Raw genomic sequence first — 15,446 nt, 5'->3', positions numbered from 1 at the left:
CATGGTCCATGCGAATTTCATGGACTGTAAGTAATTTTACGTTACGGTCGATACTGTTATTATTATTTTTATTATGAAGCTTCGTTATTCCTAGGGGAATCTAGGGGAAAATTTACATCGCTTCTTACTTGCCGTCGCTTGTCAGCGTCCTGGCTCGTCTTTCGGCTCTCGGAAACCGTGCGTCGGATAAGACGGTTAACTCAGGTTGATTTAGCCAGCGGTGTGGCGCTGCGCTCAGACACGTAGCGCCAGATTTAGTGAGACGTCGTGACGCCGCGACGGATACATAGATATCTCCTGGCAGCGTACTTCACCCTCGCGCCATCCAGCCTGTCTCGAGCGACACGAAGCGTTCTCCGCAAACAGGAATACCCGGCATACATAAATTAAGGATACGGGATCCCAGAAGAGTCCTGGACTTCTATATTGGCTGTGGATGCGGCTTAAGACGCTCTTGGAATTCAGAAGGTCGTAGCCGCGAATGCGAGCTCGTACCATTTTCAGAAGCTTACACCCGCGACAGACGCGTGCAGGTGCAGTTCCCGCTGATGTCCGGATGGCCGTTCGATACGTTTTCGTCTTCGCTGAATAATTCCCCAGCCAGCAGATTGGACCGTTGGAAATATCGTGTGTACTCGCCATAATAATAAAGGGCCCGATACCCATTATGGTCACCTGTTCATTTCGCTGCAGAACCGACGCATGGATTGGAAGGTATTTATCGCTATCCGAAATACATTCATTTTCATTTCGAACATTACGGGGGCAGGGTATTACCAAGAGCCAATGATATAGTGACTATTACCGTCACTACATACAGGGCACGGAGTGATGGCGGGTGACTGCGTGCCTCGATAGCGCTAAGCCTCGGGCAGTAAAATACATTGGTCCGGTGGCTGTGATCCGCCCGTATCAATGCTGCTCGGTTGTTATGTGTGGCTGGCCTGCTACACACCCTGCTAACCTCCCGGACCTCGCTAACCTACCTAACCTCACCGCGCCCGGCGCTCCTAACCCTGCTGCTGCAACGGCCCTTTCCAGACTAGCCACGTTCCACCCCACCGGAACAACCCCCGAAACATAACCGATCCGCGCTGCAGTACGATCGCGTTGTAACAGCTGTCAATCCGTGACGTATCGACGTTTCAAACTAGCGAGACGTCGCAGCGACAACTTTTATTTCGGGAGCGATCGCAGCGCCGCCGGTGGCGATGGGAACTATCTTTTTGAAATTTTGTAAAAATTTAATTCGTATCAAAATTTCAGAGTGGAGCAGTCGTGAGAGGACCGAGTGTTCCCGAAGAGACCCAGCATCCACTGTACCGGGAACCGTCCACGTGGGACCTCTGGTGATTAATGATGACTCCGTGCTATTTGATAGTAATACGCGTTTTTCTTCCAGTGAATTAGAGACTGTGCTTTTTGTGTCTCTGGTCCAGAAGAAAGACTGGTCAGGAATGAATCCTGGCCTTCGTAGATCAGGACGGTCATGGGTCGTCCCTGTCTCCGGTGGACCATCTCTAGGAAGTGAGACTGAATAGGGAGCATCCACGGGATGGGAGGCGTCCCATGGGATAATAGATTTGGAATTGGTACAGGAGGAAGAAGGTGGCGCGGTTAATATCAGTCATCGAGTCGTCGTCCAGGATTCAGGTCCCAGGGTGGATCAGGGTCTAAGACAGGAGGGAAGCACGGCTGAGTGAACGTGTCCGCGGTAAGAAAAATTAATCACATTCCTCCTGCAAATCCTGGCTCCTTTATCCATGGCAGCGCGAATACCCCGTCATTTGTCAGGAATAGTGAATTAATGATGATTGCTGGTTGGCTCAGACTGAATGAGTCCCACGCTCCCTCTTACGACTCTCTCGTTCCGTCCTTGTCCTTCATCCGTCCCAGAAGCGGGCGGCCTGGCTACTCTCTCTCTCTCTCTCTCTCCTTCAAGAGCCGATTCCTCCTTAGCCGTCTCATTCTTACTCCTCTTCTTATTCTCCTACTGCTCCGTTCCACTCGTTTACTTTAATGCAACCATTAACACCAGGACCGTTTCAGTTTCCTCAAGGCGCCACCGCACTGCTCGCGTCTATACGTACCGCCGAGCCGAGGACAAGTCACAGTGACAATCATCGTCGACGTCTGCTATACGTTCGACCCTCCCACTCGGCAGGTCGAACAGCGCCACAGGAACCGCGTGAACTCTCGCCAAAGAAATATATTTCATAACGAGTTCACCGGGCGAGTTTTCATTTCAACCGTCGACCAAAAGCCCGGCTGCCATCTCGCTACCAAGAAACTTGAGCAATTTCCTGTCTGCCAAGCTTGGACCAGGGTGGCTACAGTGGACTTCGGTCGAGAGGCCTTTTACCTATGGAAAAATATAACAACGTCTTTTGACTGCCGTATAACCTTAAGGCGCCCTCGTCTTTCCCCTTGACCTTTTCTCCTTTCTCGCTTGGGCTACGTTAAATATGCATGTCCTGAGCCCTGAGGAGGATTTCCAGCCGACAGTCTTCTCTAATTATCTCGTCGAGTCTAATCGCGCGTGCTGGACGCGCGAACGGACGGCCTTTGAGCCGCGCTTACGGATTCTGCCTTAACGCTTAACGCCCGGTTAATACCTGGAACTACACTTATGACAGCGGTTGGTACAAGGGTTGGCGAAATTATGCTTGTCAGGTCCATTATCTGGAGGCCGCAAGTAAGCAGCTCTTGAGTATGTATGCTAAAACGTGGTCAGAAGAGACCCTCCACATCAAACGACGGCTCGTTGTATTAAGTCTTTATGGATTAGGCCAGATCGACCTTGGCGTTTAGTTAGCTTGACTCAAGGCAGTATTTTCAACGGGGACTGCCATTGACGTTTCTGCCGGATAAATAAACAATCACTCGATGCATTTGCCGGACGAAAATTCTCATCGGCGATCGATGCGATGCGCACCTAATTAACATCCCTGGTCGACGACGAGCTGGCGCACCGCACCAGACAATTATGCGAGCTTCGTAGCGGGGGCTGCATTTGTCAGGGGCGGCTTGCGAAACCGCGGATTTGCCTCAAGGGCGTCATCGCTCACCGAGAGCCCACAGTTGGGCCCTTACCCATTCACCCTTCAAAGTGGAAGTAACCCGCAAGGTATCTCTACACCCTATGACTCTCCCTTGGCATCCCTGTTAGACACCCTTGTAAGACAGCCGACGCCCACTCATCGCCATTTAAGGCGGATAAGCAGCCGCCATTTGTAACCGTACTTGGAGATGAAGATGGAGACGTCTTCAACCTCGTGTCGTCATTTGGACCACTAACAAGTAACAACTGTCAAGAGTCAGGATGGCAGACTCAGATTGTACCTCAGATCAAATTTCGAGACTGATCGTCATCGATCAATTATACGAATTTCCAAATTTCTTATCACTGATAAATATTAAAGTTCTGTCATAAAATTACTGCGAATAAAAACAAAGAACAGAAATTTTTTTTTGATTACTTATAGATACTGTAAACGTCTTTGGTAACGTATGGGGATGCAGAATAATTTTTTTTACTCTTATCAGGTATCCACCCCTACGACGCAAACTACTTGTCAAAGTTCAAAGTTCGAAAGTGTCGCGATGTGTATATCGTATGTACACGGATACGGAAACGGCGGTGTAAATGTGAAAAAGCGAAGAAGAAAGATGTCAAAAGATGCCACAGATGAAATCGCCATGAAACTCAGTTTCATTCGCTGGTCCAGCAAGCTTGGTATCTACAGGGATATAAATCGTTGCAATGCCGTTACGTGGTAAGTCGAAGACTTGAGGAGAATCGGCGGGTATAGGGGGGTCGGTAGCAGTTTCAAATGGAATCCAACAATTCTATCCATTGTTCGAGACACGAACGAGCCGCACTATGTTGGTGAACTATTCCCAGTAGCGAGAGAAACTTGAATGCTGATGTTGGATGTCCGATCTTATTACGGTGGCGCCACCGTCGAACAATCGCTCTAAGATTCAATAGCCATTAATTTATACGACGTAACGGTACCCTCCAATTACCGTATTAAAACAAGAATTCAATAGCTAACAGAATTCACGAGGCTTTTCAAATATTCAAATTTTCCCGCCGACCCGTAACGCCGTTACGAAAAGACCACGATGAAAAATCGTACAAAAATTACCACGCGACCAGTCTCATTCGTAATCCGTGATTCATGGAGGATAAATTCCTTCGTCTAATAACTTCCTGTAAATGCGTAATGGCGACATCGCAGATTCACAGAGGTCGCTCATAGGTTTAAAATGCTAACAGCAGATGGCGCAGGCCCGAACGGTCGTATGGCAGCGCCGCCGGTGGCGAAGCGAAGCAAGTTGTATCTCACGGATCTGTCGCGTGATTAAGCTTATTAAACGCTTAACTCACGGCGGGCTGGTTCTGCTCGGGACTGCTCTACTGGGCTCGACTCAGCCACAGTTTTGCAGGAGGGTTTCGGGCCGCCGCGGCATAGCAGAACAGAAGCACAAGAGGATCAGAGGTCGTAGAGAGTGGGGGCGGGTGGAAGGGGTCTACGGCACTGGCTCCTGACGTTGCTACCGGTGGGTTCCTGGTGGCTAAGGGGTTGGCAGGGGAGGGAACGAGGGCAAGACTGCCAGCAGCCAGCAGCGGAACAGCCTCGCACACCAAATCATTGTTATTACGGAATATTACACAGCTGTATCAGCCCTGCAGACTCCGCGCTAATAAACTGCGGTTATGTCCCTAATATACTGAATCTCAATTTTCAGCCGGATGGAAGGAAACCCCTGCAAACGCCAAAGGATACCCAGAGACAGAGATAAGAAAGAGCACCGAGGAGTCGTCCTCCTCTAGTTTTCCTTTTCTAACCATCTCTTTCTGTTTTTCCTTTTGTCATACTTCCTTTTTTACTTTTCATTCTTCCACCCTTGGCTTACAGGTGAGATCCATATTCGTAGGTGGAATATACAATATGGCGAGCGTAGCTAGTATGTACTTTCGGTTCTGGCGTTATGCGTTCTACAATGTGGATGGACACATGTGTTCTGTATTATCTTTGTTATTGTCTGCTTCTGTCATGTGTGTGGAATAAAATGTAACGGTGGTGGAGGGTTGTTGCTATTTATGCGAATACGTGTATTCCGTGGAGGGGCTGGGCAGGGGGGGGGAGGTATAGTCGGAGGCGACCACTGACAAAGGATAAAACTCATGCAGAGGGAACGAGGACTGTTGGAGATTCGGTAGATTTTTTTTTTTTTTTTTTTTTTTTTCGAAAAAAATAAAAACCCCGGCCACCGCGATAGTCCGCGCTCGATAAAATAATTTATCGAATATATTTCAATTTCACGCGTATTATGCCCCCGAAAGAGTAATTCAATGGAAAATATAAATATTCATTTGCGATTTAAGCGAATGATTTATACCGGGCCGAAATAATAATTTAATTTCACCGCACGTTGGGCACCGATACAAAATTGCCAGGACAAAAATAATAAATAAATTTCGTTCCTACCCGCTAGTGTAGATTTTGCACTCGTGTTACACGTACGGGCTACCTGCCGCCGGTTTACCTGCTGTCATACCGGTTAACTACCCTGGTTATCGTCAATCAACCACCAGCGGCCAAACATCCCCCTTTTCGACCCCTTCGATAACGGTGACGTCACAGCGGTGAAAATTTTTTTAAGTAAATTCTTTAAATTTGACAATTTACATATATACACGTATATACAATTCAGGGGTGTATACCTGCCGTATATTATTTAGATGATAATAATGACTCGCCTCACGAAACAGGGAGAAGTCCCATATGCGTGAAATGGTTTTGCGGGAGCGGGCTATGCGCCCGGCGCTAATGGTTGCTGTACAAACATTCATTACTGGCCTGGAGGGGTGGCAATATTGTTATCTTAGATTTATAGATGTAACGGATGGCGGACACCGCTGTGTGAGGACGGGACGCGGCCGCTTGCTCGGACATTAAACGTACCGTCATAGCCACCCTTCCAGGTTCTACGGTGCTCCTAACCCCCGGCGTATCCGAGAATACACCCCCGGCCACTCTATGTACCAACGGGCTATATCTGGACTATAGCTATCCCACCCACCTAAAGGGGTAGGTATAGGTATAGGTAACCAGTGGACGGTTAGCAGGGTACTACCCCTTGGTATCACCGGTCTCGGGGATGGTACCACGGTCGACCACCACACCCCAAAACGGCTGGTGGAAGAGAGTAAAATGAGAAAGCAACCCCTTTAACCCCCCCTCTACGTCACCCACGAGAGAAAGGGAGCGCGTAGTCTGCTACGTCCTGAGAATTCACCCTGGCGCAGAGGACCACCACTGCCAGTTTCTCCTCCTTCGGATGACCCGAAGCCGCGGTATCTGAGACACTTGACGCCATTAGCGGCTCCAAACTGCTCCTCGCGCAGTTAAAGTGATTTGCGACTCTTGGAGCCAGAAACCACCACCCATGCAGATCCTCCCCAGGTCCCTCTTCCTTGTAGTATCTCAGCCACTAGTGCTATAGGCTATCCCATATAGGCTATTTACCATTTTTCCTGGGACAGAGGAGCCACTGAGCAACCTTTTGATTGAGCAAGAACATCATAGGCGCCGACGAATGCCGGCTCTCCTCTAGCGTAGACAGAAAAACCAAAGTCCCCTCGTCTATGCACCAACCACGAGGCGCACGAGGCTCTCGGGGGGCCTCTAACTGTTTATGTCGTCTGGACGGAGAGAAACTTGGCGACTGCCGTTCGTTTACTGCCTCTCTCTCTCTCTCTCTCTCTCTCTCTCTCTCTCTCTCTCCCTCTGTCTCTAGTTCTTCTCTCCTTTAGCATCCACCTTCGACTCTCTGTCTTCCTTCCTTCCTGTTTTCCTCCTCTCGAGCCTCCAGCCGCCACCGCTGCTGGCAGCACCATCGGCACCGACTCTCTTGTTATCCTTGAGAATTCTCCATCCACTCTGGTGGCGAACCATGAAGCCTCGATTCACCCCCCACACCGACCACCCCGATTATGAGGGAGACCAATTGTTATACCAGGACGAACAATGATGGTCTTATAACTGGCTCAAGATCTTTGAGCTTCTTTATTATCTCAAACGATTTCACCGCAATCTATGTTTTTTAATTTTTTATTTTTATTACCAGTTTCGAAAATTTTTTTTTTACGATCGTACATGGACATTTTTTTCGGATAGAGATTTTCTTATTTTTATAGATCAGAAGTCGCGGCGAAACTTTTTCTCAAATTCATTCAGCCTCTACAGCCATGAAACGCGATAGGTTGTATAGCTATATCTACATTACATTAAAACGATGCTTTTATTAACTCTTTTTAATGCATATTAACCAGTCTCGAGCTCAGCAAAAATTAATGGAAGAATTACAGTAGATGGGTATAAGGGTGCACCAGCGCCACACGGAACATTCAGGAGTATCACCGTTAGCACTTCCTATTAGCAGGGTTCTTCATTGGCGCCTCTTCCGCCCCTCTCGCAAACGATATCGTATAAATGTGTCGTTAATTACTTACCCCGTGGTCGCGACACCCTCTCACAACCCTCTCGGTGCTACCGTACACGTTTTCTCTCTCGCTCGCTCCCGTTCGCCGTGTCCCCTGGCTCTCTCGCCCTTTGCCACCCCCTCCCGCCCACCCTCGACGCAGCGTTACGGCGCCACGTGTTAAGGAAACAAACGTTTATTTGAAAAACTAATTGAACCGGAGCCCTCTAGTGGCCCGTCTCTACAGGGGCAGTTACAGGGGATTATGGAAGCCTGGCCAGACCCAAAGATGGCCCCTCTTCCCAGCCAACCCAGCCTCCGGCAGATACCTGGAAAAATCAAAGCCAGCCACTAGAACTCGTCTGTAGATCAAACAGTGGAATAATTTTTCCCCGTGAATTTTTCAAATTTTTTTTTTTCACCCTGTAGATACTTTTAACGTAAATATCCAGAAGACAACTTCCGGCCGACGAAGGCAGCGCGAAAGGAGGTTGCAGCTACGAAGCATCAAGGTAGAAAGGAAAAGTTACTCGAGTGCGAACCAGACTGAGCGGATCTTTCGAGATGATAAATGATCATCACATCAACCGGAAAATGTGAGCTTGCCCGCGGAGTCTGCTGACTGAATCAAACCACTATCAATCACACCACCAGGCGGCTGTGCGCTTCGAGTGTAAACACAGAGTGGCAATAGAGCCGCCCTTAACACCCCTTGGTAAAAATGGGGGCTTCCGGACGACGCCGGAATTTTTCATTTGTCAACCCCCAGCACGGGGGGGACTGTGCTTGCTACACCCCCGCCCCCCCCTCCGAACGTTGGGAGGCTCTTTGCCCAGAAAGCCGCTTGGCTCGCGCCGAAACGGCTTAAAAATTTTTGGTTGAATAAAAGCGACGCGCGCCACCCCTTCGTTCTCCCTGCCCTCACCGCGACTCTTCCGCTTAGTCGAAACAAACGAGGACTATTAGCGACTAAGAGGCAAAATACGGGAGCAGTTAATAACGCTTTAGGGATATAATACCCACTGGCTGGTCTGTTACGTACATATCTACTTGGCTCGACTCATGTCAACTTATACCCTTGCGCTGTACCGTCTGACTAATGAATGTCTATTTCTACTGTACCTACTACTGTGGGTATAAGCACTGTGGTTTCCGTGTACTACGTAACGTGTAATTATTTTTAATATTTATGAAAAATTGTATAAAATTATTTTATTTTTATTAAATATTTGATTTCATGGTTTTTTTAATCTAATATAAATTCAGCTACATTGTCTCTTCGCGTTAATATCCACGTGGTCGTGACGTTTCTGACAGTGATTGACAGCTGTCACATGCTGGATCCTATCCAACCTGTCAATTCTGAAATTTGGTCGTGGCTATCGACTGTGTCGAATGAAATGCAGAATTTTTATAGGTATAGAGATTTGTGTGGATATATCGTTTATGGTATGTATTTTAATTTTTTATTTTTAATCGAATGTTGATTCATTAATAAAACCAGATACACCCTGGTTAGTAACATACCTAGGATGCTCCGAACGACCCTCTCGTTAGCTACACTTCAGGAAGAAAAGGCCTTGCAAACAATTTCAAACACCCGGCAACGAATATTACAACGCGATATTACGTGGGATGAAATAATCCAGCTGGCTGTACCTCGTGAACAAGAGTAAACGAGGCTCCCGTGCTAATTGCCGCGAAAAGGGTTAACGCCGCTTCTATGGCGCGGCTGAATATCGCCATCCATATTTAATTAGCCGGTAGCTGGATGTTCTTCCGGGATGAAGGTTCGGTAACTAAAAAAAAAACAATGGTCGAGTCTGCTTAAGACGCCTTTAGCTACTGTTTGGAAACACTTGTAGGTCGGTAGAACAAGATTCAGTAAATTTTGAATTTTTACACACGGGGGTATACATAATTGGACTTTTTCTTTAATATAACAAAAATTTTCTAAAATTTAATATATAAGACAGATAGGAGCAAGAAAATTTTGCTCAAATTTCACCCACTCGGATGACTGTATGACGGATGAAGATTTTCAGACTAAAATTTATTTTTAATCTGCAAAAAAACAATGTGTAAAATCAGATCAAATGATTTTATTCTAAAAAATTGGTAATCCTCTCCAGTGAGCAATGGCACTAGAGTAAAGGATTATTCAACATGGGTTAATGTTACTGTTATGTCGGAAAATATTCGGCAGGGTTAATTAATCCCGACTCATTTTCAAAATGAAATCAGAAGCACAATGTGTGTACAAATTATACACACTACTATTATATCCCATACTAGACCAACCCCACACTGAAGGACTGTTCGAAAATCCAATAAAATTTGCATTCGCATCGCACTAAGGCCTAAAAGCATCTTCACCCTCGACAGGGGTGATTTTTACCAAGGGTTCCTATAACCTCAACACACCCTATACATATTATTACATAGAAAGCCGAAGCACGTGGTCATTCAAGACCAACCAGCATCCATCTAATCTCCATCAACTACATCGCAGTGCCATTTACGAGTGCGCACGGCCAGTTGGGTATTATTTGAAAAGTACCGATATTCGGGAAAAGGCAAAAATCGACAAGGGATGCAATATGGCCGCTAAAAATATTTCTCGGATCGTTGCAACCCATCATGCCCAGAACAGCATCGCCGATGCTCACGATTCTCTACGGCACGATTCCTTCCTCATTTTTATATACTTTTTTTTCCTTCCTCCCCTACCACTCCCCTCTCTTCCTTTTTGCCTTTCTTCTATTTCACTCGGCTAAAAATTATTGTCTACCCCGGAGAGTGTGTGCGAACGACGCAAGAACAATGGCGCTGAATTGGCGTCTAACCGGTGAGCAATAGGTTCGTCCCTTTGGAACGAATAAAGGCGCGCCCGGTAATTAATGGGCCCCGATAACTCAGCACCCGGAATAATACCAAGGAGACAACAGAATAGTTTATAAAGCTGGGGCCTTGCTGCCTTCGGCCATTGATTCCTCTCTTGGTACGTCTGACGTTTTGCCAATTGATTATTATTATTTTTATATTACCACAGTGTACTATTCCATACAGTGTATGGCTTTGACGGTCCACCCGCTAAGCCCGTACTTTTTATAATCACTTATTTTCTTATTCTCTCTCTCTCTCTCTCTCTCTCTCTCTCTCTCTCTCTCTCTCTCTCGCGCACGCTTATCGAACCGGAAACGATATCTCAATGTCCGATACTATCTACCTTGCGACGAAACACTGACGCTTCCTGGAGCGAGCTTTCGCGATGACCTTCCACCTGGAAACTCCCTGCAACGCCAGCAAGCTTCCGGGATGCTCGAGCGTGACGCGTTTCCGGCGAGCAAGGCACAAATTGGGTTCAACGGTTTGCCGCTCGGTCACGCTACGTGACGTTCGTCGTAATTACTAGCGTATTCGAGAGTCAGGCAAATCGAAAGCTGAGAGTCGAAGAATTTCGAGAGCCGTACAGGTGCGAGAAGATGAATGGTGCCCGTTCTGAAATGGCAAGAAAATATTTTTGAAATTTTTTTGGTCCAGCACAATTTTTGAAAAAATTTAATAGGGCCACTAATACGGCTCAGGATATTCATAACGCGTGGCCAATAGGGAAAAAGGGGGACGAGAATATTTTTTTGTCGCTTCTTTCCCCCTCTTCCTCGCAAAACTGAATTTATCTTAAATGCAAAGTGAACCGACTGCCAACGCCTGATATACGAGCTCGTAATGTCTATATTTTTATTATTTACGGACTGAGAGATAAGTGAGTCCCCCGCGGTAGCGCGTATGGAGCGTCGTGATAGAGTCCACGGGGCAAGAAACGCGAGCATTCATTTTACCTCGACACACATTGGTAAATTGTATCTTCGTCTTTTTCTCTTTCTCACCCTCATTCGATAGCTTCATCCCTTTCTCTCGCGTCCGCTCACCGACGCCATTCACCCACTTAACCCGGGACCCGTTATTGAGTCGAAATATCACGCGTCTATAAATCACTTGGAGCATTATATTATTTGTTGAAATTTCTAAGGTTTGAAAATTAAAAAAAAATTAAAAAAGGTTGGGTAAAAATTTTTGAAAAATTTTTCTTTTATTTTCCATCCATCGGGCCTCTGATTCCTCTGGCTGAGAACTGCGCCAGAACTATGGGAATTAACCCGACCGTCAACCCCTCGTAAACATTAAGGAAATCAAGCCTCTACCGGGCCGTTCATTCGAGACGGTCGCAAGTGCTTTCACGAAAGAAAACGCATTTTCCTCTGATAATCGGAGCTGCTATCAGAGTGGCTCCTGTTGTCCCTCCAAAGATTTATACGGATAGTTTATTGTTATTCCACCCCGCTTGGTTTTATGGCCGTTTTTCGATGGCAAGGGTGCCCGTCCGGCAGCTTCTTTCACGGCTCCTATTCGTGGGGCTTAAATGCCAGCGTTTGGGTTTCCAGAACGATAGCATCCCTTTGGTAGATACACGGAGTAAAAGGGAAAAATAAAATCGACGAAAAAAAAAAAATTCAAAATTCAAAATAATTGCCTGTTGGGCTATTTAATTTTTTTTTTTTGTAAATATGTATAGCAGCCTCTAGTTTTGGCATATACATTTTTGGCATATACATACAAGATTTTTTTTCATTGTTCGGACGTTTCGAACCAAGATGGATTTTACTGGCTGCTAGGTTGACAGCACAACACATGTCAGCCTATCCTTCATTCGCACTCGTACGCGGGGCTGATCTAGTTGTATTTACGTTGGCAGTGAATCACGTCGAGGTTTGATTTGTTGATGGCTTTTATGGACGGGAATTAACGCGTACAGTCGCTTCGCATTTTGTTACTACAAAATGCCACCCCTGCCTACCGGCAACCACCGCAGCGCGTTTCCGCCCATGGATGATTTGTATTTCCATGTTCAATTTTTTAATGCGATCCCGTTACTTGATCGAGTACCTACAACCCTACGTAAATGCAGGCCAGACATGACTTTTAATCGATAGCAAGGAAAAAAAAAAAAATTTCGGATGAATAATAAAAAAATAATGAAATTCAATCGACTGCAGCGCCGCGATCAAAGTAACGGCTAAGTTTTGAGTTATTGAGTTTTAGAGGAAAATTCCAAAGAAAATAACATCAGGCGTCCATATACTTGGAACGCATCGACGCCGCGGATCGTAATTATTTCGGAAAGATGGCACTTTGCTCGGCATTTTGTTGTCGCCTTGAACCCCTAATGGCCGGTGGTTGATAACAAGGTTTACCGGCCAGACAGCGCTGCCCACTGAGAGATGTTGACAGCGGCTTTCAACCTTGCAGCGACGCCGACGCCGTTCTGGTCAGACGTCAGGACGTCGTTCGCCGGTCCATGGGTTTTCCTACGTGATGTCAAGCTAACGGAAGCGGCCGAAGGGTTTTCTATGGAAATGAACCGGAAGGCCAAACTCGGGAACGACGGATGAAAAAGTCGAGACGAATTTAATCGAGCGCAATATGAAAATTTTACTTCATCGTCCACATGTGATACTGCTGCTGTATTGTAGGAGGCTAGACTACATTCTTTTTTTCTTCGTTTCAGATACATAGGAAACACTTTACCTTCGACCTCCAACCTTTTACTATGTATCATTTGCATTTGGACCTTGTACCCTGTACAATTCTTCCATCTCGTGAAATACGAAACTTGTATTCTGCTAGGAATAAATATGCACATTGGTGTCTCCTGGTGTAGAAAATACTAGGGGTTGTGCCGATCTATATATATTTTTTCTTATCTACGCTGGATAATAAAGGTAAGTTAAAAATTTTTTAAAAATTCTTCAAGTCAAAATTACATCAACGTCATTCGGCCTTACACTGATCAACTTTGGAAACACGATTTCAATAAATCTGTCATCTGCTTACATAATAATTATAATATAAACAAAAACAAAGTGAATTTACCTTAAATTATAATTATTAAAAAAAATATTCAAGTATTAAAATTCAAAATATATCTAAAGCTGAAAGTTAACTTAAATCCATAAAAAAGTTCTTATAAAATAATACACAGGCCAGATCTGAATTATCTTAATCCTCGAAACAAGTACTCAAATACAGTTTATATGAATCAGTACGACAGTCACGTGTGTAAAATTACACGCGTGACGCCACTTCAGAATGGACTAGGAGTCTCATGCGTACGCGGCATAGTATTATCGCACTGTCGACAAAACTCTCATCCTCAAAAGCCAGAAGAGGGATACCGAGTAGGGTGTCGGCACCGCCGTCTCACGTATGAGGCACGAGAATGCGGGCAGAGAAATTAGAGCGTTTCCAACACCTGGTAAGAATTAACATAAAACGGTCAGACGGGCCGCGACACAAGAAGAAGGCTTTCGCGTTTAATCCCTTTGCGAACTAAATGAGGTGGTGGATTTGTTGGAAAGAGCTTAAGACTCAGAGTGGGTAGCGCCGGTACGCGGCCTCTGGAAAGCTGCAAAGCTCGTATCCGCACGAGCAGCTAACAACAATGGAACTCCTCGTACGAGGATTATGATCCAGCAGAGATAACCAACCTCGGTAACACGGTGGTATGACCCAAGGTGCCATATACGAATACAAATAATCATATGCGCCACGAGTATCCAAAAAAAAAAAATAAAAAAAATGAAAAACTCCGAGTTATGACGAATTTGAATTTTCCCGCCTTTTACGTTACGCTCGGTGGCGCCACCGTCGCGCTTCGCTGGAAGCACGGAAATCTCCTTGGATTTTCTTCGGGATGCAGCAGTGACACCCGTGAGCGAATAGCTGTGGGAAGCATCGGGCGATTTAGTAGTCGAGGTTATGTCGGTAATAGATACAGAGTATAGAGAGTGAAAGAGAGAGGGATAGAGAGGGATAGAGAGAGAGAGAGAGTGAGTGAGAGTAGAGCCCGAGCTGAGCCCACCGGTGGTACACAGTCGGGTGGTGACGTTGACTAATGATGGTGGTGAGAGAACACACTCCAGTCTAACCCGACCTGTTGCACCCCCAATAAACCCCGTCAAACGACGCACCACTAAATAGAATCGCGTCGCGTCTTTCGGCTTTCGACTGTATTTCCATGTAGGGGTGTGCCGCGGAACTGCGGCGGGGAAGGGAGGCGAAAAGGAAAAGTGGAAAAGAACAGTAGATTATTATGAAAGCGGTCGACGCTATCTGCTACAGGTATAATGTATATATGTATATAGTGCACTAATAGGGCACTGGTACGAGCGGCGGTGGTGGGGGTAGAAAGAGTGGCAGGATATAAAAGGGCGAACGAGTGAATTAGAGACGTCACTCTTGATTCATATGCAGTGGAGTACTTTTATCGAGTGGCCTATATCTACTCGAAGCACTCGGACATCGAAACCGGACGGTACGGTAGGGACCCTACGGCCATTATTTGCTATTAAAAACTAGTGGCGATGCCGAGGACGTGTCTGGTGGGCAAATGAAATTTTACCAGTGAAAACGAACGAGTCGATTTTCGTTCACGAGAAATATGATTACTCCGGCGCGGTTGGCTCGTGACTCGGACGGGCCAGTACTTAACGGAAGACAAGTGCGGTGACGCGGAAAATTGTCCGATTATTCGCTGTTAGATAAAGAGGGCCCCTTTTCTTTGGGGATGGTAGTGCCGTTGTCGGTGTACACGGGCTTCTAAGGGATGAAAAGCGACGATCTCGTTCTCGCGGGACGCTGACGGCTGGCCGCGCCCTCAAGTACCCTCCACGCGGATTCAATCCTGTAGACCCACAAAATAATCTACCGGAGCTAGTTCATCCCTTCGCTTGCAGGAGTCTCGTCCGGATAACTAAGTGTCCAACAGCTACCCAGACAACATTATTATCGGTCCACCGGAAACCGGCGATGTCACGTGGTACTGGAGGACTTGGTCTCTTTTGCCGAAGACAAGTTTTCCAAAAAAAAAAAAAAAAAAAAAAAAAATTTTT

General features: G+C 46.2%; 1 long non-coding RNA gene across 1 annotated transcript in view; it reads left to right on the top strand.

Annotated features, from left to right (window-relative positions):
• The window catches only part of LOC112495075, an 85,832-nt gene extending 82,433 nt beyond the window's left edge, over positions 1-3,399 (top strand). Inside the window, exons 3-4 of the long non-coding RNA XR_003061267.1 lie at positions 1,267-1,714; positions 2,050-3,399. This is a non-coding gene — a long non-coding RNA (uncharacterized LOC112495075). The remainder of the gene's footprint in view (positions 1-1,266; positions 1,715-2,049) is intronic.
• The last annotated feature ends 12,047 nt before the right edge of the window (positions 3,400-15,446 follow it).

The sequence above is a fragment of the Cephus cinctus genome, unplaced genomic scaffold (genome assembly GCF_000341935.2).
Source record: "Cephus cinctus unplaced genomic scaffold, Ccin1 Ccin1_scaffold1184, whole genome shotgun sequence".
NCBI classification, from domain to species: Eukaryota; Metazoa; Arthropoda; class Insecta; order Hymenoptera; family Cephidae; genus Cephus; species Cephus cinctus.
Note: the sequence above shows the minus strand (reverse complement) of the source record. Positions and strands in the feature narration are given on the sequence as shown.